We start from the raw sequence: 22,043 nt of genomic DNA, 5'->3' as shown, positions 1-22,043 counted from the left end.
TTGTCCGACTCATGGGGGAATTCCTAGGCCCGGCCGATGCGGAAAGCTGGGCTGTGGCCCCGTCCATGTGCGTGTGGCCGCAGGGTATTCTCGGCTGAGCCGAACCAGACGCTCAGCAGAGCCAGGCCTGCTGGGGGAACAACAGGTGTGAGGTGTCCAAGCGCCCTCTTTTCAAAGGTTGGGATGACTGGGAGGCATGAAGTTGCCTGGAGAGGGCTAGGCCTGGCCCTCCCTTTCTTGTAGGACCAGTGGGTGAGGGTGTAGCAGACATTCTCGCAGCGGGCAGCGGGGTGGAGTGTGGAGGGTGGAGGGGAGGAGAGGTACAAGGCGGATGTGGAAAATTGCAGCAGGCATACACCTGGTGAGGCCTCGAAGTTGCGGAAAGCGAGGCCTGTAGCGAACTATGTTCGCAAGAAGGCGCGCCCAAGTTCCCCGTGGGTGTGGAAGTAGCCCCCAGGTGCGGGATTGTGGATTAGCTCTCTGTGGATTGGGGATGCAGGACAGTGTATCTCGAGCATTGGGGAGTGTACTCAGCCGACGGGAAGCTGGCATCGGAGAGGAGAGGCCTGGCACCGGGCCATTGTTCTCACGGTTGCTTGTGATTTGTGTACACTCTTCAGGACAAGGCGGCGGGCGAGGGAGGCGTGCCTGGTGGCTGAGTGGAGCGTGCCCACCTCTGCTGGTGCCGTGGGGTCCTGTTTTTTGTGTGGCATCCCTGTGTTCGCGGCTGGGACCCAGGCCGGAGCGTGGCAAAGACGGTAAGCTTGGCTGGTCCACCTCCCCCGTGCCAAGCCAGTCGTCGGAGGCTACGAGGGTTGGTGTGGAAATACGGTCCCCGTGACTGTGCTCGTTCGGGCCCCGGCCCGGCCCGGCCAGGGGCGTGGACGCGGTCGGTGCGTCCGGCGTGCTTGGATCGATGATGAGTCCTCCAATAACATTCCTTGGAAAAGCTGAAGAAAATGAGTGAAAACCCACTACCGTCTCGCTCATCGTGACTGAGGTCCGGCACGTTGGCAGAGGCAGAGGCCGAGGGGGCAGGGCCCAGGGATAGCTGCCGGGTCGTCCAATACGTGTCCGACTCCTGGGCGAATTCCTAGGCCAGGCCGATGGCCACAGCTGGGCTGTGGCCCCGTCCATGTGCGTGTGGCCGCTGGGGATTCTTGGCTGAGCCGAGTCAGGTGCTTAAAACAGCCAGACCCGCTGGGGAAACACAGGCGTGAGGTGTTCAAGTGCCCTCTTTTCAAAGTTTGGGAAGACTTGGAGGCACGAGGTTGCCTGTAGGCCCGAGGTCGACTAGCCCTGGGCCTCCCATTCCTGATAGGAGCAGTGGGTTAGGGTGTAGGATAGGTGATCCGAGGGGCCAGCGGGGCGGAGTGGAGGACAGGAACAAGGCGGAAGTGGAATGTTGCAGCAGGCAGACCCCTGGGGATGACCGTAAGGTGCGCAAAGCCAGGCCTGTAGCCAAGTATCTTCCCAGGAGGGCGCGCGCAAGTTCTCCGGGTGTGTGGGCGTAGCTGCCATAGGTGCGATTCTCGATGAGCTCTCAGTACATTGGGGATGCAGGAGAGTGTATCCTGAGCATTGAGGATTTTACTCAGCCTACAGGAAGCTGGCATCGGAGAGGAGAGGCCTGGCACCGGGCCTTTGTTCTCATGGTTGCTTGTCATTTGTGTGCACTCTTCAGGACGAGGTGGCGGGCGAGGGAGGCGTGCCTGGTGCCTGATTGAAGCCTGCCCACCTCTGCTGAGGCCGCGGGGTCCTGCTTTCTGGTTGGCATCCCTGTGTTCGTGACTGGGACCCAGGCCGGGGCGTGGCGAAGACGGTAAGCTTGGTTTGTCCACCTCCACCGAGCCAAGCCGCTTGTCGGAGCCTATGCAGGACTGGTGTGGAAATACCGCGCCCCCTGAATGTGCTCGGTCCGGGGCGTGGACGCGATTGGTGCGTCCGGCGTGCTTGGATCGATGATGAGTCCTCCAATAACATTCCTTGGAAAAGCTGAACAAAATGAGTGAAAACCCACTACCGTCTCGCTCATCGTGACTGAGGTCCGGCACGTTGGCAGAGGCAGAGGCCGAGGGGGCAGGGCCCAGGGATAGCTGCCGGGGCTTCCGATACTTGTCCGACTCATGGGGGAATTCCTAGGCCCGGCCGATGCGGAAAGCTGGGCTGTGGCCCCGTCCATGTGCGTGTGGCCGCAGGGTATTCTCGGCTGAGCCGAACCAGACGCTCAGCAGAGCCAGGCCTGCTGGGGGAACAACAGGTGTGAGGTGTCCAAGCGCCCTCTTTTCAAAGGTTGGGATGACTGGGAGGCATGAAGTTGCCTGGAGAGGGCTAGGCCTGGCCCTCCCTTTCTTGTAGGACCAGTGGGTGAGGGTGTAGCAGACATTCTCGCAGCGGGCAGCGGGGTGGAGTGTGGAGGGTGGAGGGGAGGAGAGGTACAAGGCGGATGTGGAAAATTGCAGCAGGCATACACCTGGTGAGGCCTCGAAGTTGCGGAAAGCGAGGCCTGTAGCGAACTATGTTCGCAAGAAGGCGCGCCCAAGTTCCCCGTGGGTGTGGAAGTAGCCCCCAGGTGCGGGATTGTGGATTAGCTCTCTGTGGATTGGGGATGCAGGACAGTGTATCTCGAGCATTGGGGAGTGTACTCAGCCGACGGGAAGCTGGCATCGGAGAGGAGAGGCCTGGCACCGGGCCATTGTTCTCACGGTTGCTTGTGATTTGTGTACACTCTTCAGGACAAGGCGGCGGGCGAGGGAGGCGTGCCTGGTGGCTGAGTGGAGCGTGCCCACCTCTGCTGGTGCCGTGGGGTCCTGTTTTTTGTGTGGCATCCCTGTGTTCGCGGCTGGGACCCAGGCCGGAGCGTGGCAAAGACGGTAAGCTTGGCTGGTCCACCTCCCCCGTGCCAAGCCAGTCGTCGGAGGCTACGAGGGTTGGTGTGGAAATACGGTCCCCGTGACTGTGCTCGTTCGGGCCCCGGCCCGGCCCGGCCAGGGGCGTGGACGCGGTCGGTGCGTCCGGCGTGCTTGGATCGATGATGAGTCCTCCAATAACATTCCTTGGAAAAGCTGAACAAAATGAGTGAAAACCCACTACCGTCTCGCTCATCGTGACTGAGGTCCGGCACGTTGGCAGAGGCAGAGGCCGAGGGGGCAGGGCCCAGGGATAGCTGCCGGGTCGTCCAATACGTGTCCGACTCCTGGGCGAATTCCTAGGCCAGGCCGATGCCCACAGCTGGGCTGTGGCCCCGTCCATGTGCGTGTGGCCGCTGGGGATTCTTGGCTGAGCCGAGTCAGGTGCTTAAAACAGCCAGACCCGCTGGGGAAACACAGGCGTGAGGTGTTCAAGTGCCCTCTTTTCAAAGGTTGGGAAGACTTGGAGGCACGAGGTTGCCTGTAGGCCCGAGGTCGACTAGCCCTGGGCCTCCCATTCCTGATAGGAGCCGTGGGTTAGGGTGTAGGATAGGTGATCCGAGGGGCCAGCGGGGCGGAGTGGAGGACAGGAACAAGGCGGAAGTGGAATGTTGCAGCAGGCAGACCCCTGGGGATGACCGTAAGGTGCGCAAAGCCAGGCCTGTAGCCAAGTATCTTCCCAGGAGGGCGCGCGCAAGTTCTCCGGGTGTGTGGGCGTAGCTGCCATAGGTGCGATTCTCGATGAGCTCTCAGTACATTGGGGATGCAGGAGAGTGTATCCTGAGCATTGAGGATTTTACTCAGCCTACAGGAAGCTGGCATCGGAGAGGAGAGGCCTGGCACCGGGCCTTTGTTCTCATGGTTGCTTGTCATTTGTGTGCACTCTTCAGGACGAGGTGGCGGGCGAGGGAGGCGTGCCTGGTGCCTGATTGGAGCCTGCCCACCTCTGCTGAGGCCGCGGGGTCCTGCTTTCTGGTTGGCATCCCTGTGTTCGTGACTGGGACCCAGGCCGGGGCGTGGCGAAGACGGTAAGCTTGGTTTGTCCACCTCCACCGAGCCAAGCCGCTTGTCGGAGCCTATGCAGGACTGGTGTGGAAATACCGCGCCCCCTGAATGTGCTCGGTCCGGGGCGTGGACGCGATTGGTGCGTCCGGCGTGCTTGGATCGATGATGAGTCCTCCAATAACATTCCTTGGAAAAGCTGAACAAAATGAGTGAAAACCCACTACCGTCTCGCTCATCGTGACTGAGGTCCGGCACGTTGGCAGAGGCAGAGGCCGAGGGGGCAGGGCCCAGGGATAGCTGCCGGGGCTTCCGATACTTGTCCGACTCATGGGGGAATTCCTAGGCCCGGCCGATGCGGAAAGCTGGGCTGTGGCCCCGTCCATGTGCGTGTGGCCGCAGGGTATTCTCGGCTGAGCCGAACCAGACGCTCAGCAGAGCCAGGCCTGCTGGGGGAACAACAGGTGTGAGGTGTCCAAGCGCCCTCTTTTCAAAGGTTGGGATGACTGGGAGGCATGAAGTTGCCTGGAGAGGGCTAGGCCTGGCCCTCCCTTTCTTGTAGGACCAGTGGGTGAGGGTGTAGCAGACATTCTCGCAGCGGGCAGCGGGGTGGAGTGTGGAGGGTGGAGGGGAGGAGAGGTACAAGGCGGATGTGGAAAATTGCAGCAGGCATACACCTGGTGAGGCCTCGAAGTTGCGGAAAGCGAGGCCTGTAGCGAACTATGTTCGCAAGAAGGCGCGCCCAAGTTCCCCGTGGGTGTGGAAGTAGCCCCCAGGTGCGGGATTGTGGATTAGCTCTCTGTGGATTGGGGATGCAGGACAGTGTATCTCGAGCATTGGGGAGTGTACTCAGCCGACGGGAAGCTGGCATCGGAGAGGAGAGGCCTGGCACCGGGCCATTGTTCTCACGGTTGCTTGTGATTTGTGTACACTCTTCAGGACAAGGCGGCGGGCGAGGGAGGCGTGCCTGGTGGCTGAGTGGAGCGTGCCCACCTCTGCTGGTGCCGTGGGGTCCTGTTTTTTGTGTGGCATCCCTGTGTTCGCGGCTGGGACCCAGGCCGGAGCGTGGCAAAGACGGTAAGCTTGGCTGGTCCACCTCCCCCGTGCCAAGCCAGTCGTCGGAGGCTACGAGGGTTGGTGTGGAAATACGGTCCCCGTGACTGTGCTCGTTCGGGCCCCGGCCCGGCCCGGCCAGGGGCGTGGACGCGGTCGGTGCGTCCGGCGTGCTTGGATCGATGATGAGTCCTCCAATAACATTCCTTGGAAAAGCTGAACAAAATGAGTGAAAACCCACTACCGTCTCGCTCATCGTGACTGAGGTCCGGCACGTTGGCAGAGGCAGAGGCCGAGGGGGCAGGGCCCAGGGATAGCTGCCGGGTCGTCCAATACGTGTCCGACTCCTGGGCGAATTCCTAGGCCAGGCCGATGCCCACAGCTGGGCTGTGGCCCCGTCCATGTGCGTGTGGCCGCTGGGGATTCTTGGCTGAGCCGAGTCAGGTGCTTAAAACAGCCAGACCCGCTGGGGAAACACAGGCGTGAGGTGTTCAAGTGCCCTCTTTTCAAAGGTTGGGAAGACTTGGAGGCACGAGGTTGCCTGTAGGCCCGAGGTCGCCTAGCCCTGGGCCTCCCATTCCTGATAGGAGCAGTGGGTTAGGGTGTAGCATAGGTGATCAGAGGGGCCAGCGGGGCGGAGTGGAGGACAGGAACAAGGCGGAAGTGGAATGTTGCAGCAGGCAGACCCCTGGGGATGACCGTAAGGTGCGCAAAGCCAGGCCTGTAGCCAAGTATCTTCCCAGGAGGGCGCGCGCAAGTTCTCCGGGTGTGTGGGCGTAGCTGCCATAGGTGCGATTCTCGATGAGCTCTCAGTACATTGGGGATGCAGGAGAGTGTATCCTGAGCATTGAGGATTTTACTCAGCCTACAGGAAGCTGGCATCGGAGAGGAGAGGCCTGGCACCGGGCCTTTGTTCTCATGGTTGCTTGTCATTTGTGTGCACTCTTCAGGACGAGGTGGCGGGCGAGGGAGGCGTGCCTGGTGCCTGATTGGAGCCTGCCCACCTCTGCTGAGGCCGCGGGGTCCTGCTTTCTGGTTGGCATCCCTGTGTTCGTGACTGGGACCCAGGCCGGGGCGTGGCGAAGACGGTAAGCTTGGTTTGTCCACCTCCACCGAGCCAAGCCGCTTGTCGGAGCCTATGCAGGACTGGTGTGGAAATACCGCGCCCCCTGAATGTGCTCGGTCCGGGGCGTGGACGCGATTGGTGCGTCCGGCGTGCTTGGATCGATGATGAGTCCTCCAATAACATTCCTTGGAAAAGCTGAACAAAATGAGTGAAAACCCACTACCGTCTCGCTCATCGTGACTGAGGTCCGGCACGTTGGCAGAGGCAGAGGCCGAGGGGGCAGGGCCCAGGGATAGCTGCCGGGGCTTCCGATACTTGTCCGACTCATGGGGGAATTCCTAGGCCCGGCCGATGCGGAAAGCTGGGCTGTGGCCCCGTCCATGTGCGTGTGGCCGCAGGGTATTCTCGGCTGAGCCGAACCAGACGCTCAGCAGAGCCAGGCCTGCTGGGGGAACAACAGGTGTGAGGTGTCCAAGCGCCCTCTTTTCAAAGGTTGGGATGACTGGGAGGCATGAAGTTGCCTGGAGAGGGCTAGGCCTGGCCCTCCCTTTCTTGTAGGACCAGTGGGTGAGGGTGTAGCAGACATTCTCGCAGCGGGCAGCGGGGTGGAGTGTGGAGGGTGGAGGGGAGGAGAGGTACAAGGCGGATGTGGAAAATTGCAGCAGGCATACACCTGGTGAGGCCTCGAAGTTGCGGAAAGCGAGGCCTGTAGCGAACTATGTTCGCAAGAAGGCGCGCCCAAGTTCCCCGTGGGTGTGGAAGTAGCCCCCAGGTGCGGGATTGTGGATTAGCTCTCTGTGGATTGGGGATGCAGGACAGTGTATCTCGAGCATTGGGGAGTGTACTCAGCCGACGGGAAGCTGGCATCGGAGAGGAGAGGCCTGGCACCGGGCCATTGTTCTCACGGTTGCTTGTGATTTGTGTACACTCTTCAGGACAAGGCGGCGGGCGAGGGAGGCGTGCCTGGTGGCTGAGTGGAGCGTGCCCACCTCTGCTGGTGCCGTGGGGTCCTGTTTTTTGTGTGGCATCCCTGTGTTCGCGGCTGGGACCCAGGCCGGAGCGTGGCAAAGACGGTAAGCTTGGCTGGTCCACCTCCCCCGTGCCAAGCCAGTCGTCGGAGGCTACGAGGGTTGGTGTGGAAATACGGTCCCCGTGACTGTGCTCGTTCGGGCCCCGGCCCGGCCCGGCCAGGGGCGGGGACGCGGTCGGTGCGTCCGGCGTGCTTGGATCGATGATGAGTCCTCCAATAACATTCCTTGGAAAAGCTGAACAAAATGAGTGAAAACCCACTACCGTCTCGCTCATCGTGACTGAGGTCCGGCACGTTGGCAGAGGCAGAGGCCGAGGGGGCAGGGCCCAGGGATAGCTGCCGGGTCGTCCAATACGTGTCCGACTCCTGGGCGAATTCCTAGGCCAGGCCGATGCCCACAGCTGGGCTGTGGCCCCGTCCATGTGCGTGTGGCCGCTGGGGATTCTTGGCTGAGCCGAGTCAGGTGCTTAAAACAGCCAGACCCGCTGGGGAAACACAGGCGTGAGGTGTTCAAGTGCCCTCTTTTCAAAGGTTGGGAAGACTTGGAGGCACGAGGTTGCCTGTAGGCCCGAGGTCGCCTAGCCCTGGGCCTCCCATTCCTGATAGGAGCAGTGGGTTAGGGTGTAGCATAGGTGATCAGAGGGGCCAGCGGGGCGGAGTGGAGGACAGGAACAAGGCGGAAGTGGAATGTTGCAGCAGGCAGACCCCTGGGGATGACCGTAAGGTGCGCAAAGCCAGGCCTGTAGCCAAGTATCTTCCCAGGAGGGCGCGCGCAAGTTCTCCGGGTGTGTGGGCGTAGCTGCCATAGGTGCGATTCTCGATGAGCTCTCAGTACATTGGGGATGCAGGAGAGTGTATCCTGAGCATTGAGGATTTTACTCAGCCTACAGGAAGCTGGCATCGGAGAGGAGAGGCCTGGCACCGGGCCTTTGTTCTCATGGTTGCTTGTCATTTGTGTGCACTCTTCAGGACGAGGTGGCGGGCGAGGGAGGCGTGCCTGGTGCCTGATTGGAGCCTGCCCACCTCTGCTGAGGCCGCGGGGTCCTGCTTTCTGGTTGGCATCCCTGTGTTCGTGACTGGGACCCAGGCCGGGGCGTGGCGAAGACGGTAAGCTTGGTTTGTCCACCTCCACCGAGCCAAGCCGCTTGTCGGAGCCTATGCAGGACTGGTGTGGAAATACCGCGCCCCCGAATGTGCTCGGTCCGGGGCGTGGACGCGATTGGTGCGTCCGGCGTGCTTGGATCGATGATGAGTCCTCCAATAACATTCCTTGGAAAAGCTGAACAAAATGAGTGAAAACCCACTACCGTCTCGCTCATCGTGACTGAGGTCCGGCACGTTGGCAGAGGCAGAGGCCGAGGGGGCAGGGCCCAGGGATAGCTGCCGGGGCTTCCGATACTTGTCCGACTCATGGGGGAATTCCTAGGCCCGGCCGATGCGGAAAGCTGGGCTGTGGCCCCGTCCATGTGCGTGTGGCCGCAGGGTATTCTCAGCTGAGCCGAACCAGACGCTCAGCAGAGCCAGGCCTGCTGGGGGAACAACAGGTGTGAGGTGTCCAAGCGCCCTCTTTTCAAAGGTTGGGATGACTGGGAGGCATGAAGTTGCCTGGAGAGGGCTAGGCCTGGCCCTCCCTTTCTTGTAGGACCAGTGGGTGAGGGTGTAGCAGACATTCTCGCAGCGGGCAGCGGGGTGGAGTGTGGAGGGTGGAGGGGAGGAGAGGTACAAGGCGGATGTGGAAAATTGCAGCAGGCATACACCTGGTGAGGCCTCGAAGTTGCGGAAAGCGAGGCCTGTAGCGAACTATGTTCGCAAGAAGGCGCGCCCAAGTTCCCCGTGGGTGTGGAAGTAGCCCCCAGGTGCGGGATTGTGGATTAGCTCTCTGTGGATTGGGGATGCAGGACAGTGTATCTCGAGCATTGGGGAGTGTACTCAGCCGACGGGAAGCTGGCATCGGAGAGGAGAGGCCTGGCACCGGGCCATTGTTCTCACGGTTGCTTGTGATTTGTGTACACTCTTCAGGACAAGGCGGCGGGCGAGGGAGGCGTGCCTGGTGGCTGAGTGGAGCGTGCCCACCTCTGCTGGTGCCGTGGGGTCCTGTTTTTTGTGTGGCATCCCTGTGTTCGCGGCTGGGACCCAGGCCGGAGCGTGGCAAAGACGGTAAGCTTGGCTGGTCCACCTCCCCCGTGCCAAGCCAGTCGTCGGAGGCTACGAGGGTTGGTGTGGAAATACGGTCCCCGTGACTGTGCTCGTTCGGGCCCCGGCCCGGCCCGGCCAGGGGCGTGGACGCGGTCGGTGCGTCCGGCGTGCTTGGATCGATGATGAGTCCTCCAATAACATTCCTTGGAAAAGCTGAACAAAATGAGTGAAAACCCACTACCGTCTCGCTCATCGTGACTGAGGTCCGGCACGTTGGCAGAGGCAGAGGCCGAGGGGGCAGGGCCCAGGGATAGCTGCCGGGTCGTCCAATACGTGTCCGACTCCTGGGCGAATTCCTAGGCCAGGCCGATGCCCACAGCTGGGCTGTGGCCCCGTCCATGTGCGTGTGGCCGCTGGGGATTCTTGGCTGAGCCGAGTCAGGTGCTTAAAACAGCCAGACCCGCTGGGGAAACACAGGCGTGAGGTGTTCAAGTGCCCTCTTTTCAAAGGTTGGGAAGACTTGGAGGCACGAGGTTGCCTGTAGGCCCGAGGTCGCCTAGCCCTGGGCCTCCCATTCCTGATAGGAGCTGTGGGTTAGGGTGTAGCATAGGTGATCCGAGGGGCCAGCGGGGCGGAGTGGAGGACAGGCACAAGGCGGAAGTGGAATGTTGCAGCAGGCAGACCCCTGGGGATGACCGTAAGGTGCGCAAAGCCAGGCCTGTAGCCAAGTATCTTCCCAGGAGGGCGCGCGCAAGTTCTCCGGGTGTGTGGGCGTAGCTGCCATAGGTGCGATTCTCGATGAGCTCTCAGTACATTGGGGATGCAGGAGAGTGTATCCTGAGCATTGAGGATTTTACTCAGCCTACAGGAAGCTGGCATCGGAGAGGAGAGGCCTGGCACCGGGCCTTTGTTCTCATGGTTGCTTGTCATTTGTGTGCACTCTTCAGGACGAGGTGGCGGGCGAGGGAGGCGTGCCTGGTGCCTGATTGGAGCCTGCCCACCTCTGCTGAGGCCGCGGGGTCCTGCTTTCTGGTTGGCATCCCTGTGTTCGTGACTGGGACCCAGGCCGGGGCGTGGCGAAGACGGTAAGCTTGGTTTGTCCACCTCCACCGAGCCAAGCCGCTTGTCGGAGCCTATGCAGGACTGGTGTGGAAATACCGCGCCCCCTGAATGTGCTCGGTCCGGGGCGTGGACGCGATTGGTGCGTCCGGCGTGCTTGGATCGATGATGAGTCCTCCAATAACATTCCTTGGAAAAGCTGAACAAAATGAGTGAAAACCCACTACCGTCTCGCTCATCGTGACTGAGGTCCGGCACGTTGGCAGAGGCAGAGGCCGAGGGGGCAGGGCCCAGGGATAGCTGCCGGGGCTTCCGATACTTGTCCGACTCATGGGGGAATTCCTAGGCCCGGCCGATGCGGAAAGCTGGGCTGTGGCCCCGTCCATGTGCGTGTGGCCGCAGGGTATTCTCGGCTGAGCCGAACCAGACGCTCAGCAGAGCCAGGCCTGCTGGGGGAACAACAGGTGTGAGGTGTCCAAGCGCCCTCTTTTCAAAGGTTGGGATGACTGGGAGGCATGAAGTTGCCTGGAGAGGGCTAGGCCTGGCCCTCCCTTTCTTGTAGGACCAGTGGGTGAGGGTGTAGCAGACATTCTCGCAGCGGGCAGCGGGGTGGAGTGTGGAGGGTGGAGGGGAGGAGAGGTACAAGGCGGATGTGGAAAATTGCAGCAGGCATACACCTGGTGAGGCCTCGAAGTTGCGGAAAGCGAGGCCTGTAGCGAACTATGTTCGCAAGAAGGCGCGCCCAAGTTCCCCGTGGGTGTGGAAGTAGCCCCCAGGTGCGGGATTGTGGATTAGCTCTCTGTGGATTGGGGATGCAGGACAGTGTATCTCGAGCATTGGGGAGTGTACTCAGCCGACGGGAAGCTGGCATCGGAGAGGAGAGGCCTGGCACCGGGCCATTGTTCTCACGGTTGCTTGTGATTTGTGTACACTCTTCAGGACAAGGCGGCGGGCGAGGGAGGCGTGCCTGGTGGCTGAGTGGAGCGTGCCCACCTCTGCTGGTGCCGTGGGGTCCTGTTTTTTGTGTGGCATCCCTGTGTTCGCGGCTGGGACCCAGGCCGGAGCGTGGCAAAGACGGTAAGCTTGGCTGGTCCACCTCCCCCGTGCCAAGCCAGTCGTCGGAGGCTACGAGGGTTGGTGTGGAAATACGGTCCCCGTGACTGTGCTCGTTCGGGCCCCGGCCCGGCCCGGCCAGGGGCGTGGACGCGGTCGGTGCGTCCGGCGTGCTTGGATCGATGATGAGTCCTCCAATAACATTCCTTGGAAAAGCTGAACAAAATGAGTGAAAACCCACTACCGTCTCGCTCATCGTGACTGAGGTCCGGCACGTTGGCAGAGGCAGAGGCCGAGGGGGCAGGGCCCAGGGATAGCTGCCGGGTCGTCCAATACGTGTCCGACTCCTGGGCGAATTCCTAGGCCAGGCCGATGCCCACAGCTGGGCTGTGGCCCCGTCCATGTGCGTGTGGCCGCTGGGGATTCTTGGCTGAGCCGAGTCAGGTGCTTAAAACAGCCAGACCCGCTGGGGAAACACAGGCGTGAGGTGTTCAAGTGCCCTCTTTTCAAAGGTTGGGAAGACTTGGAGGCACGAGGTTGCCTGTAGGCCCGAGGTCGCCTAGCCCTGGGCCTCCCATTCCTGATAGGAGCAGTGGGTTAGGGTGTAGCATAGGTGATCAGAGGGGCCAGCGGGGCGGAGTGGAGGACAGGAACAAGGCGGAAGTGGAATGTTGCAGCAGGCAGACCCCTGGGGATGACCGTAAGGTGCGCAAAGCCAGGCCTGTAGCCAAGTATCTTCCCAGGAGGGCGCGCGCAAGTTCTCCGGGTGTGTGGGCGTAGCTGCCATAGGTGCGATTCTCGATGAGCTCTCAGTACATTGGGGATGCAGGAGAGTGTATCCTGAGCATTGAGGATTTTACTCAGCCTACAGGAAGCTGGCATCGGAGAGGAGAGGCCTGGCACCGGGCCTTTGTTCTCATGGTTGCTTGTCATTTGTGTGCACTCTTCAGGACGAGGTGGCGGGCGAGGGAGGCGTGCCTGGTGCCTGATTGGAGCCTGCCCACCTCTGCTGAGGCCGCGGGGTCCTGCTTTCTGGTTGGCATCCCTGTGTTCGTGACTGGGACCCAGGCCGGGGCGTGGCGAAGACGGTAAGCTTGGTTTGTCCACCTCCACCGAGCCAAGCCGCTTGTCGGAGCCTATGCAGGACTGGTGTGGAAATACCGCGCCCCCGAATGTGCTCGGTCCGGGGCGTGGACGCGATTGGTGCGTCCGGCGTGCTTGGATCGATGATGAGTCCTCCAATAACATTCCTTGGAAAAGCTGAACAAAATGAGTGAAAACCCACTACCGTCTCGCTCATCGTGACTGAGGTCCGGCACGTTGGCAGAGGCAGAGGCCGAGGGGGCAGGGCCCAGGGATAGCTGCCGGGGCTTCCGATACTTGTCCGACTCATGGGGGAATTCCTAGGCCCGGCCGATGCGGAAAGCTGGGCTGTGGCCCCGTCCATGTGCGTGTGGCCGCAGGGTATTCTCGGCTGAGCCGAACCAGACGCTCAGCAGAGCCAGGCCTGCTGGGGGAACAACAGGTGTGAGGTGTCCAAGCGCCCTCTTTTCAAAGGTTGGGATGACTGGGAGGCATGAAGTTGCCTGGAGAGGGCTAGGCCTGGCCCTCCCTTTCTTGTAGGACCAGTGGGTGAGGGTGTAGCAGACATTCTCGCAGCGGGCAGCGGGGTGGAGTGTGGAGGGTGGAGGGGAGGAGAGGTACAAGGCGGATGTGGAAAATTGCAGCAGGCATACACCTGGTGAGGCCTCGAAGTTGCGGAAAGCGAGGCCTGTAGCGAACTATGTTCGCAAGAAGGCGCGCCCAAGTTCCCCGTGGGTGTGGAAGTAGCCCCCAGGTGCGGGATTGTGGATTAGCTCTCTGTGGATTGGGGATGCAGGACAGTGTATCTCGAGCATTGGGGAGTGTACTCAGCCGACGGGAAGCTGGCATCGGAGAGGAGAGGCCTGGCACCGGGCCATTGTTCTCACGGTTGCTTGTGATTTGTGTACACTCTTCAGGACAAGGCGGCGGGCGAGGGAGGCGTGCCTGGTGGCTGAGTGGAGCGTGCCCACCTCTGCTGGTGCCGTGGGGTCCTGTTTTTTGTGTGGCATCCCTGTGTTCGCGGCTGGGACCCAGGCCGGAGCGTGGCAAAGACGGTAAGCTTGGCTGGTCCACCTCCCCCGTGCCAAGCCAGTCGTCGGAGGCTACGAGGGTTGGTGTGGAAATACGGTCCCCGTGACTGTGCTCGTTCGGGCCCCGGCCCGGCCCGGCCAGGGGCGTGGACGCGGTCGGTGCGTCCGGCGTGCTTGGATCGATGATGAGTCCTCCAATAACATTCCTTGGAAAAGCTGAACAAAATGAGTGAAAACCCACTACCGTCTCGCTCATCGTGACTGAGGTCCGGCACGTTGGCAGAGGCAGAGGCCGAGGGGGCAGGGCCCAGGGATAGCTGCCGGGTCGTCCAATACGTGTCCGACTCCTGGGCGAATTCCTAGGCCAGGCCGATGCCCACAGCTGGGCTGTGGCCCCGTCCATGTGCGTGTGGCCGCTGGGGATTCTTGGCTGAGCCGAGTCAGGTGCTTAAAACAGCCAGACCCGCTGGGGAAACACAGGCGTGAGGTGTTCAAGTGCCCTCTTTTCAAAGGTTGGGAAGACTTGGAGGCACGAGGTTGCCTGTAGGCCCGAGGTCGCCTAGCCCTGGGCCTCCCATTCCTGATAGGAGCAGTGGGTTAGGGTGTAGCATAGGTGATCAGAGGGGCCAGCGGGGCGGAGTGGAGGACAGGAACAAGGCGGAAGTGGAATGTTGCAGCAGGCAGACCCCTGGGGATGACCGTAAGGTGCGCAAAGCCAGGCCTGTAGCCAAGTATCTTCCCAGGAGGGCGCGCGCAAGTTCTCCGGGTGTGTGGGCGTAGCTGCCATAGGTGCGATTCTCGATGAGCTCTCAGTACATTGGGGATGCAGGAGAGTGTATCCTGAGCATTGAGGATTTTACTCAGCCTACAGGAAGCTGGCATCGGAGAGGAGAGGCCTGGCACCGGGCCTTTGTTCTCATGGTTGCTTGTCATTTGTGTGCACTCTTCAGGACGAGGTGGCGGGCGAGGGAGGCGTGCCTGGTGCCTGATTGGAGCCTGCCCACCTCTGCTGAGGCCGCGGGGTCCTGCTTTCTGGTTGGCATCCCTGTGTTCGTGACTGGGACCCAGGCCAGGGCGTGGCGAAGACGGTAAGCTTGGTTTGTCCACCTCCACCGAGCCAAGCCGCTTGTCGGAGCCTATGCAGGACTGGTGTGGAAATACCGCGCCCCCTGAATGTGCTCGGTCCGGGGCGTGGACGCGATTGGTGCGTCCGGCGTGCTTGGATCGATGATGAGTCCTCCAATAACATTCCTTGGAAAAGCTGAACAAAATGAGTGAAAACCCACTACCGTCTCGCTCATCGTGACTGAGGTCCGGCACGTTGGCAGAGGCAGAGGCCGAGGGGGCAGGGCCCAGGGATAGCTGCCGGGGCTTCCGATACTTGTCCGACTCATGGGGGAATTCCTAGGCCCGGCCGATGCGGAAAGCTGGGCTGTGGCCCCGTCCATGTGCGTGTGGCCGCAGGGTATTCTCGGCTGAGCCGAACCAGACGCTCAGCAGAGCCAGGCCTGCTGGGGGAACAACAGGTGTGAGGTGTCCAAGCGCCCTCTTTTCAAAGGTTGGGATGACTGGGAGGCATGAAGTTGCCTGGAGAGGGCTAGGCCTGGCCCTCCCTTTCTTGTAGGACCAGTGGGTGAGGGTGTAGCAGACATTCTCGCAGCGGGCAGCGGGGTGGAGTGTGGAGGGTGGAGGGGAGGAGAGGTACAAGGCGGATGTGGAAAATTGCAGCAGGCATACACCTGGTGAGGCCTCGAAGTTGCGGAAAGCGAGGCCTGTAGCGAACTATGTTCGCAAGAAGGCGCGCCCAAGTTCCCCGTGGGTGTGGAAGTAGCCCCCAGGTGCGGGATTGTGGATTAGCTCTCTGTGGATTGGGGATGCAGGACAGTGTATCTCGAGCATTGGGGAGTGTACTCAGCCGACGGGAAGCTGGCATCGGAGAGGAGAGGCCTGGCACCGGGCCATTGTTCTCACGGTTGCTTGTGATTTGTGTACACTCTTCAGGACAAGGCGGCGGGCGAGGGAGGCGTGCCTGGTGGCTGAGTGGAGCGTGCCCACCTCTGCTGGTGCCGTGGGGTCCTGTTTTTTGTGTGGCATCCCTGTGTTCGCGGCTGGGACCCAGGCCGGAGCGTGGCAAAGACGGTAAGCTTGGCTGGTCCACCTCCCCCGTGCCAAGCCAGTCGTCGGAGGCTACGAGGGTTGGTGTGGAAATACGGTCCCCGTGACTGTGCTCGTTCGGGCCCCGGCCCGGCCCGGCCAGGGGCGTGGACGCGGTCGGTGCGTCCGGCGTGCTTGGATCGATGATGAGTCCTCCAATAACATTCCTTGGAAAAGCTGAACAAAATGAGTGAAAACCCACTACCGTCTCGCTCATCGTGACTGAGGTCCGGCACGTTGGCAGAGGCAGAGGCCGAGGGGGCAGGGCCCAGGGATAGCTGCCGGGTCGTCCAATACGTGTCCGACTCCTGGGCGAATTCCTAGGCCAGGCCGATGCCCACAGCTGGGCTGTGGCCCCGTCCATGTGCGTGTGGCCGCTGGGGATTCTTGGCTGAGCCGAGTCAGGTGCTTAAAACAGCCAGACCCGCTGGGGAAACACAGGCGTGAGGTGTTCAAGTGCCCTCTTTTCAAAGGTTGGGAAGACTTGGAGGCACGAGGTTGCCTGTAGGCCCGAGGTCGCCTAGCCCTGGGCCTCCCATTCCTGATAGGAGCAGTGGGTTAGAGTGTAGCATAGGTGATCCGAGGGGCCAGCGGGGCGGAGTGGAGGACAGGAACAAGGCGGAAGTGGAATGTTGCAGCAGGCAGACCCCTGGGGATGACCGTAAGGTGCGCAAAGCCAGGCCTGTAGCCAAGTATCTTCCCAGGAGGGCGCGCGCAAGTTCTCCGGGTGTGTGGGCGTAGCTGCCATAGGTGCGATTCTCGATGAGCTCTCAGTACATTGGGGATGCAGGAGAGTGTATCCTGAGCATTGAGGATTTTACTCAGCCTACAGGAAGCTGGCATCGGAGAGGAGAGGCCTGGCACCGGGCCTTTGTTCTCATGGTTGCTTGTCATTTGTGTGCACTCTTCAGGACGAGGTGGCGGGCGAGGGAGGCGTGCCTGGTGCCTGATTGGAGCCTGCCCACCTCTGCTGAGGCCGCGGGGTCCTGCTTTCTGGTTGGCATCCCTGTGTTCGTGACTGGGACCCAGGCCGGGGCGTGGCGAAGACGGTAAGCTTGGTTTGTCCACCTCCACCGAGCCAAGCCGCTTGTCGGAGCCTATGCAGGACTGGTGTGGAAATACCGCGCCCCCGAATGTGCTCGGTCCGGGGCGTGGACGCGATTGGTGCGTCCGGCGTGCTTGGATCGATGATGAGTCCTCCAATAACATTCCTTGGAAAAGCTGAACAAAATGAGTGAAAACCCACTACCATCTCGCTCATCGTGACTGAGGTCCGGCACGTTGGCAGAGGCAGAGGCCGAGGGGGCAGGGCCCAGGGATAGCTGCCGGGGCTTCCGATACTTGTCCGACTCATGGGGGAATTCCTAGGCCCGGCCGATGCGGAAAGCTGGGCTGTGGCCCCGTCCATGTGCGTGTGGCCGCAGGGTATTCTCGGCTGAGCCGAACCAGACGCTCAGCAGAGCCAGGCCTGCTGGGGGAACAACAGGTGTGAGGTGTCCAAGCGCCCTCTTTTCAAAGGTTGGGATGACTGGGAGGCATGAAGTTGCCTGGAGAGGGCTAGGCCTGGCCCTCCCTTTCTTGTAGGACCAGTGGGTGAGGGTGTAGCAGACATTCTCGCAGCGGGCAGCGGGGTGGAGTGTGGAGGGTGGAGGGGAGGAGAGGTACAAGGCGGATGTGGAAAATTGCAGCAGGCATACACCTGGTGAGGCCTCGAAGTTGCGGAAAGCGAGGCCTGTAGCGAACTATGTTCGCAAGAAGGCGCGCCCAAGTTCCCCGTGGGTGTGGAAGTAGCCCCCAGGTGCGGGATTGTGGATTAGCTCTCTGTGGATTGGGGATGCAGGACAGTGTATCTCGAGCATTGGGGAGTGTACTCAGCCGACGGGAAGCTGGCATCGGAGAGGAGAGGCCTGGCACCGGGCCATTGTTCTCACGGTTGCTTGTGATTTGTGTACACTCTTCAGGACAAGGCGGCGGGCGAGGGAGGCGTGCCTGGTGGCTGAGTGGAGCGTGCCCACCTCTGCTGGTGCCGTGGGGTCCTGTTTTTTGTGTGGCATCCCTGTGTTCGCGGCTGGGACCCAGGCCGGAGCGTGGCAAAGACGGTAAGCTTGGCTGGTCCACCTCCCCCGTGCCAAGCCAGTCGTCGGAGGCTACGAGGGTTGGTGTGGAAATACGGTCCCCGTGACTGTGCTCGTTCGGGCCCCGGCCCGGCCCGGCCAGGGGCGTGGACGCGGTCGGTGCGTCCGGCGTGCTTGGATCGATGATGAGTCCTCCAATAACATTCCTTGGAAAAGCTGAACAAAATGAGTGAAAACCCACTACCGTCTCGCTCATCGTGACTGAGGTCCGGCACGTTGGCAGAGGCAGAGGCCGAGGGGGCAGGGCCCAGGGATAGCTGCCGGGTCGTCCAATACGTGTCCGACTCCTGGGCGAATTCCTAGGCCAGGCCGATGCCCACAGCTGGGCTGTGGCCCCGTCCATGTGCGTGTGGCCGCTGGGGATTCTTGGCTGAGCCGAGTCAGGTGCTTAAAACAGCCAGACCCGCTGGGGAAACACAGGCGTGAGGTGTTCAAGTGCCCTCTTTTCAAAGTTTGGGAAGACTTGGAGGCACGAGGTTGCCTGTAGGCCCGAGGTCGACTAGCCCTGGGCCTCCCATTCCTGATAGGAGCAGTGGGTTAGGGTGTAGGATAGGTGATCCGAGGGGCCAGCGGGGCGGAGTGGAGGACAGGAACAAGGCGGAAGTGGAATGTTGCAGCAGGCAGACCCCTGGGGATGACCGTAAGGTGCGCAAAGCCAGGCCTGTAGCCAAGTATCTTCCCAGGAGGGCGCGCGCAAGTTCTCCGGGTGTGTGGGCGTAGCTGCCATAGGTGCGATTCTCGATGAGCTCTCAGTACATTGGGGATGCAGGAGAGTGTATCCTGAGCATTGAGGATTTTACTCAGCCTACAGGAAGCTGGCATCGGAGAGGAGAGGCCTGGCACCGGGCCTTTGTTCTCATGGTTGCTTGTCATTTGTGTGCACTCTTCAGGACGAGGTGGCGGGCGAGGGAGGCGTGCCTGGTGCCTGATTGAAGCCTGCCCACCTCTGCTGAGGCCGCGGGGTCCTGCTTTCTGGTTGGCATCCCTGTGTTCGTGACTGGGACCCAGGCCGGGGCGTGGCGAAGACGGTAAGCTTGGTTTGTCCACCTCCACCGAGCCAAGCCGCTTGTCGGAGCCTATGCAGGACTGGTGTGGAAATACCGCGCCCCGGAACCGACTCGGTCCGGGGCGTGGACGCGATTGGTGCGTCCGGCGTGCTTGGATCGATGATGAGTCCTCCAATAACATTCCTTGGAAAAGCTGAACAAAATGAGTGAAAACCCACTACCGTCTCGCTCATCGTGACTGAGGTCCGGCACGTTGGCAGAGGCAGAGGCCGAGGGGGCAGGGCCCAGGGATAGCTGCCGGGGCTTCCGATACTTGTCCGACTCATGGGGGAATTCCTAGGCCCGGCCGATGCGGAAAGCTGGGCTGTGGCCCCGTCCATGTGCGTGTGGCCGCAGGGTATTCTCGGCTGAGCCGAACCAGACGCTCAGCAGAGCCAGGCCTGCTGGGGAACAACAGTGTGAGGTGTCCAAGCGCCCTCTTTTCAAAGGTTGGGATGACTGGGAGGCATGAAGTTGCCTGGAGAGGGCTAGGCCTGGCCCTCCCTTTCTTGTAGGACCAGTGGGTGAGGGTGTAGCAGACATTCTCGCAGCGGCAGCGGTTGGAGTGTGGAGGGTGGAGGGGAGGAGAGGTACAAGGCGGATGTGGAAAATTGCAGCAGGCATACACCTGGTGAGGCCTCGAAGTTGCGGAAAGCGAGGCCTGTAGCGAACTATGTTCGCAAGAAGGCGCGCCCAAGTTCCCCGTGGGTGTGGAAGTAGCCCCCAGGTGCGGGATTGTGGATTAGCTCTCTGTGGATTGGGGATGCAGGACAGTGTATCTCGAGCATTGGGGAGTGTACTCAGCCGACGGGAAGCTGGCATCGGAGAGGAGAGGCCTGGCACCGGCCATTGTTCTCACGGTTGCTTGTGATTTGTGTACACTCTTCAGGACAAGGCGGGCGGGCGAGGGAGGCGTGCCTGGTGGCTGAGTGGAGCGTGCCCACCTCTGCTGGTGCCGTGGGGTCCTGTTTTTTGTGTGGCATCCCTGTGTTCGCGGCTGGGACCCAGGCCGGAGCGTGGCAAAGACGGTAAGCTTGGCTGGTCCACCTCCCCCGTGCCAAGCCAGTCGTCGGAGGCTACGAGGGTTGGTGTGGAAATACGGTCCCCGTGACTGTGCTCGTTCGGGGCCCCGGCCCGGCCCGGCCAGGGGCGTGGACGCGGTCGGTGCGTCCGGCGTGCTTGGATCGATGATGAGTCCTCCAATAACATTCCTTGGAAAAGCTGAACAAAATGAGTGAAAACCCACTACCGTCTCGCTCATCGTGACTGAGGTCCGGCACGTTGGCAGAGGCAGAGGCCGAGGGGGCAGGGCCCAGGGATAGCTGCCGGGTCGTCCAATACGTGTCCGACTCCTGGGCGAATTCCTAGGCCAGGCTGATGCCCACAGCTGGGCTGTGGCCCCGTCCATGTGCGTGTGGCCGCTGGGGATTCTTGGCTGAGCCGAGTCAGGTGCTTAAAACAGCCAGACCCGCTGGGGAAACACAGGCGTGAGGTGTTCAAGTGCCCTCTTTTCAAAGTTTGGAAGACTTGGAGGCACGAGGTTGCCTGTAGGCCCGAGGTCGACTAGCCCTGGGCCTCCCATTCCTGATAGGAGCAGTGGGTTAGGGTGTAGGATAGGTGATCCGAGGGGCCAGCGGGGCGGAGTGGAGGACAGGAACAAGGCGGGAAGTGGAATGTTGCAGCAGGCAGACCCCTGGGGATGACCGTAAGGTGCGCAAAGCCAGGCCTGTAGCCAAGTATCTTCCCAGGAGGGCGCGCGCAAGTTCTCCGGGTGTGTGGGCGTAGCTGCCATAGGTGCGATTCTCGATGAGCTCTCAGTACATTGGGGATGCAGGAGAGTGTATCCTGAGCATTGAGGATTTTACTCAGCCTACAGGAAGCTGGCATCGGAGAGGAGAGGCCTGGCACCGGGCCTTTGTTCTCATGGTTGCTTGTCATTTGTGTGCACTCTTCAGGACGAGGTGGCGGGCGAGGGAGGCGTGCCTGGTGCCTGATTGAAGCCTGCCCACCTCTGCTGAGGCCGCGGGGTCCTGCTTTCTGGTTGGCATCCCTGTGTTCGTGACTGGGACCCAGGCCGGGGCGTGGCGAAGACGGTAAGCTTGGTTTGTCCACCTCCACCGAGCCAAGCCGCTTGTCGGAGCCTATGCAGGACTGGTGTGGAAATACCGCGCCCCTGAATGTGCTCGGTCCGGGGCGTGGACGCGATTGGTGCGTCCGGCGTGCTTGGATCGATGATGAGTCCTCCAATAACATTCCTTGGAAAAGCTGAACAAAATGAGTGAAAACCCACTACCGTCTCGCTCATCGTGACTGAGGTCCGGCACGTTGGCAGAGGCAGAGGCCGAGGGGGCAGGGCCCAGGGATAGCTGCCGGGGCTTCCGATACTTGTCCGACTCATGGGGGAATTCCTAGGCCCGGCCGATGCGGAAAGCTGGGCTGTGGCCCCGTCCATGTGCGTGTGGCCGCAGGGTATTCTCGGCTGAGCCGAACCAGACGCTCAGCAGAGCCAGGCCTGCTGGGGGAACAACAGGTGTGAGGTGTCCAAGCGCCCTCTTTTCAAAGGTTGGGATGACTGGGAGGCATGAAGTTGCCTGGAGAGGGCTAGGCCTGGCCCTCCTTTCTTGTAGGACCAGTGGGTGAGGGTGTAGCAGACATTCTCGCAGCGGGCAGCGGGGTGGAGTGTGGAGGGTGGAGGGGAGGAGAGGTACAAGGCGGATGTGGAAAATTGCAGCAGGCATACACCTGGTGAGGCCTCGAAGTTGCGGAAAGCGAGGCCTGTAGCGAACTATGTTCGCAAGAAGGCGCGCCCAAGTTCCCCGTGGGTGTGGAAGTAGCCCCCAGGTGCGGGATTGTGGATTAGCTCTCTGTGGATTGGGGATGCAGGACAGTGTATCTCGAGCATTGGGGAGTGTACTCAGCCGACGGGAAGCTGGCATCGGAGAGGAGAGGCCTGGCACCGGGCCATTGTTCTCACGGTTGCTTGTGATTTTGTGTACACTCTTCAGGACAAGGCGGCGGGCGAGGGAGGCGTGCCTGGTGGCTGAGTGGAGCGTGCCCACCTCTGCTGGTGCCGTGGGTCCTGTTTTTTGTGTGGCATCCCTGTGTTCGCGGCTGGGACCCAGGCCGGAGCGTGGCAAAGACGGTAAGCTTGGCTGGTCCACCTCCCCCGTGCCAAGCCAGTCGTCGGAGGCTACGAGGGTTGGTGTGGAAATACGGTCCCCGTGACTGTGCTCGTTCGGGCCCCCGGCCCGGCCCGGCCAGGGGCGTGGGACGCGGTCGGTGCGCC

At 61.4% G+C, this 22,043-nt stretch overlaps 20 non-coding genes across 20 annotated transcripts; all 20 read left to right on the top strand.

Moving 5' to 3' along the window:
• Window positions 1-910: 910 nt before the first annotated feature.
• Window positions 911-1,004, top strand: LOC143387025 (small nucleolar RNA SNORD116). Its single transcript, XR_013089785.2, has one exon. It is a non-coding gene; the product is annotated as a small nucleolar RNA SNORD116 (small nucleolar RNA).
• Window positions 1,005-1,955: 951 nt separating this feature from the next.
• LOC143387024 (small nucleolar RNA SNORD116) lies at window positions 1,956-2,049 on the top strand. The gene has a single exon (XR_013089784.1). It is a non-coding gene; the product is annotated as a small nucleolar RNA SNORD116 (small nucleolar RNA).
• A 976-nt stretch (window positions 2,050-3,025) lies between these two features.
• LOC143386615 (small nucleolar RNA SNORD116) lies at window positions 3,026-3,119 on the top strand. The gene has a single exon (XR_013155427.1). It is a non-coding gene; the product is annotated as a small nucleolar RNA SNORD116 (small nucleolar RNA).
• A 951-nt stretch (window positions 3,120-4,070) lies between these two features.
• LOC143386611 (small nucleolar RNA SNORD116) lies at window positions 4,071-4,164 on the top strand. The gene has a single exon (XR_013155426.1). It is a non-coding gene; the product is annotated as a small nucleolar RNA SNORD116 (small nucleolar RNA).
• A 976-nt stretch (window positions 4,165-5,140) lies between these two features.
• Window positions 5,141-5,234, top strand: LOC143386612 (small nucleolar RNA SNORD116). The gene has a single exon (XR_013155425.1). It is a non-coding gene; the product is annotated as a small nucleolar RNA SNORD116 (small nucleolar RNA).
• A 951-nt stretch (window positions 5,235-6,185) lies between these two features.
• On the top strand, window positions 6,186-6,279 carry LOC143387021 (small nucleolar RNA SNORD116). The gene has a single exon (XR_013089781.1). It is a non-coding gene; the product is annotated as a small nucleolar RNA SNORD116 (small nucleolar RNA).
• A 976-nt stretch (window positions 6,280-7,255) lies between these two features.
• Window positions 7,256-7,349, top strand: LOC143387019 (small nucleolar RNA SNORD116). The gene has a single exon (XR_013089779.1). It is a non-coding gene; the product is annotated as a small nucleolar RNA SNORD116 (small nucleolar RNA).
• A 950-nt stretch (window positions 7,350-8,299) lies between these two features.
• LOC143387017 (small nucleolar RNA SNORD116) lies at window positions 8,300-8,393 on the top strand. Its single transcript, XR_013089778.1, has one exon. It is a non-coding gene; the product is annotated as a small nucleolar RNA SNORD116 (small nucleolar RNA).
• A 976-nt stretch (window positions 8,394-9,369) lies between these two features.
• LOC143387016 (small nucleolar RNA SNORD116) lies at window positions 9,370-9,463 on the top strand. Its single transcript, XR_013089777.1, has one exon. It is a non-coding gene; the product is annotated as a small nucleolar RNA SNORD116 (small nucleolar RNA).
• A 951-nt stretch (window positions 9,464-10,414) lies between these two features.
• LOC143387015 (small nucleolar RNA SNORD116) lies at window positions 10,415-10,508 on the top strand. Its single transcript, XR_013089776.1, has one exon. It is a non-coding gene; the product is annotated as a small nucleolar RNA SNORD116 (small nucleolar RNA).
• Window positions 10,509-11,484: 976 nt separating this feature from the next.
• On the top strand, window positions 11,485-11,578 carry LOC143387014 (small nucleolar RNA SNORD116). Its single transcript, XR_013089775.1, has one exon. It is a non-coding gene; the product is annotated as a small nucleolar RNA SNORD116 (small nucleolar RNA).
• A 950-nt stretch (window positions 11,579-12,528) lies between these two features.
• On the top strand, window positions 12,529-12,622 carry LOC143387013 (small nucleolar RNA SNORD116). The gene has a single exon (XR_013089774.1). It is a non-coding gene; the product is annotated as a small nucleolar RNA SNORD116 (small nucleolar RNA).
• A 976-nt stretch (window positions 12,623-13,598) lies between these two features.
• On the top strand, window positions 13,599-13,692 carry LOC143387012 (small nucleolar RNA SNORD116). The gene has a single exon (XR_013089773.1). It is a non-coding gene; the product is annotated as a small nucleolar RNA SNORD116 (small nucleolar RNA).
• Window positions 13,693-14,643: 951 nt separating this feature from the next.
• Window positions 14,644-14,737, top strand: LOC143386625 (small nucleolar RNA SNORD116). Its single transcript, XR_013089637.1, has one exon. It is a non-coding gene; the product is annotated as a small nucleolar RNA SNORD116 (small nucleolar RNA).
• Window positions 14,738-15,713: 976 nt separating this feature from the next.
• Window positions 15,714-15,807, top strand: LOC143386627 (small nucleolar RNA SNORD116). The gene has a single exon (XR_013089638.1). It is a non-coding gene; the product is annotated as a small nucleolar RNA SNORD116 (small nucleolar RNA).
• Window positions 15,808-16,757: 950 nt separating this feature from the next.
• Window positions 16,758-16,851, top strand: LOC143641590 (small nucleolar RNA SNORD116). The gene has a single exon (XR_013155428.1). It is a non-coding gene; the product is annotated as a small nucleolar RNA SNORD116 (small nucleolar RNA).
• Window positions 16,852-17,827: 976 nt separating this feature from the next.
• LOC143387052 (small nucleolar RNA SNORD116) lies at window positions 17,828-17,921 on the top strand. Its single transcript, XR_013089810.1, has one exon. It is a non-coding gene; the product is annotated as a small nucleolar RNA SNORD116 (small nucleolar RNA).
• Window positions 17,922-18,871: 950 nt separating this feature from the next.
• On the top strand, window positions 18,872-18,965 carry LOC143641589 (small nucleolar RNA SNORD116). The gene has a single exon (XR_013155424.1). It is a non-coding gene; the product is annotated as a small nucleolar RNA SNORD116 (small nucleolar RNA).
• Window positions 18,966-19,938: 973 nt separating this feature from the next.
• On the top strand, window positions 19,939-20,032 carry LOC143641588 (small nucleolar RNA SNORD116). Its single transcript, XR_013155423.1, has one exon. It is a non-coding gene; the product is annotated as a small nucleolar RNA SNORD116 (small nucleolar RNA).
• Window positions 20,033-20,982: 950 nt separating this feature from the next.
• Window positions 20,983-21,076, top strand: LOC143387020 (small nucleolar RNA SNORD116). The gene has a single exon (XR_013089780.1). It is a non-coding gene; the product is annotated as a small nucleolar RNA SNORD116 (small nucleolar RNA).
• Window positions 21,077-22,043: the final 967 nt, after the last annotated feature.

Source organism: Callospermophilus lateralis, chromosome 3, assembly GCF_048772815.1.
Source record: "Callospermophilus lateralis isolate mCalLat2 chromosome 3, mCalLat2.hap1, whole genome shotgun sequence".
NCBI lineage: Eukaryota > Metazoa > Chordata > Mammalia > Rodentia > Sciuridae > Callospermophilus > Callospermophilus lateralis.
This window is presented reverse-complemented; position numbering and strand designations above follow the sequence as displayed.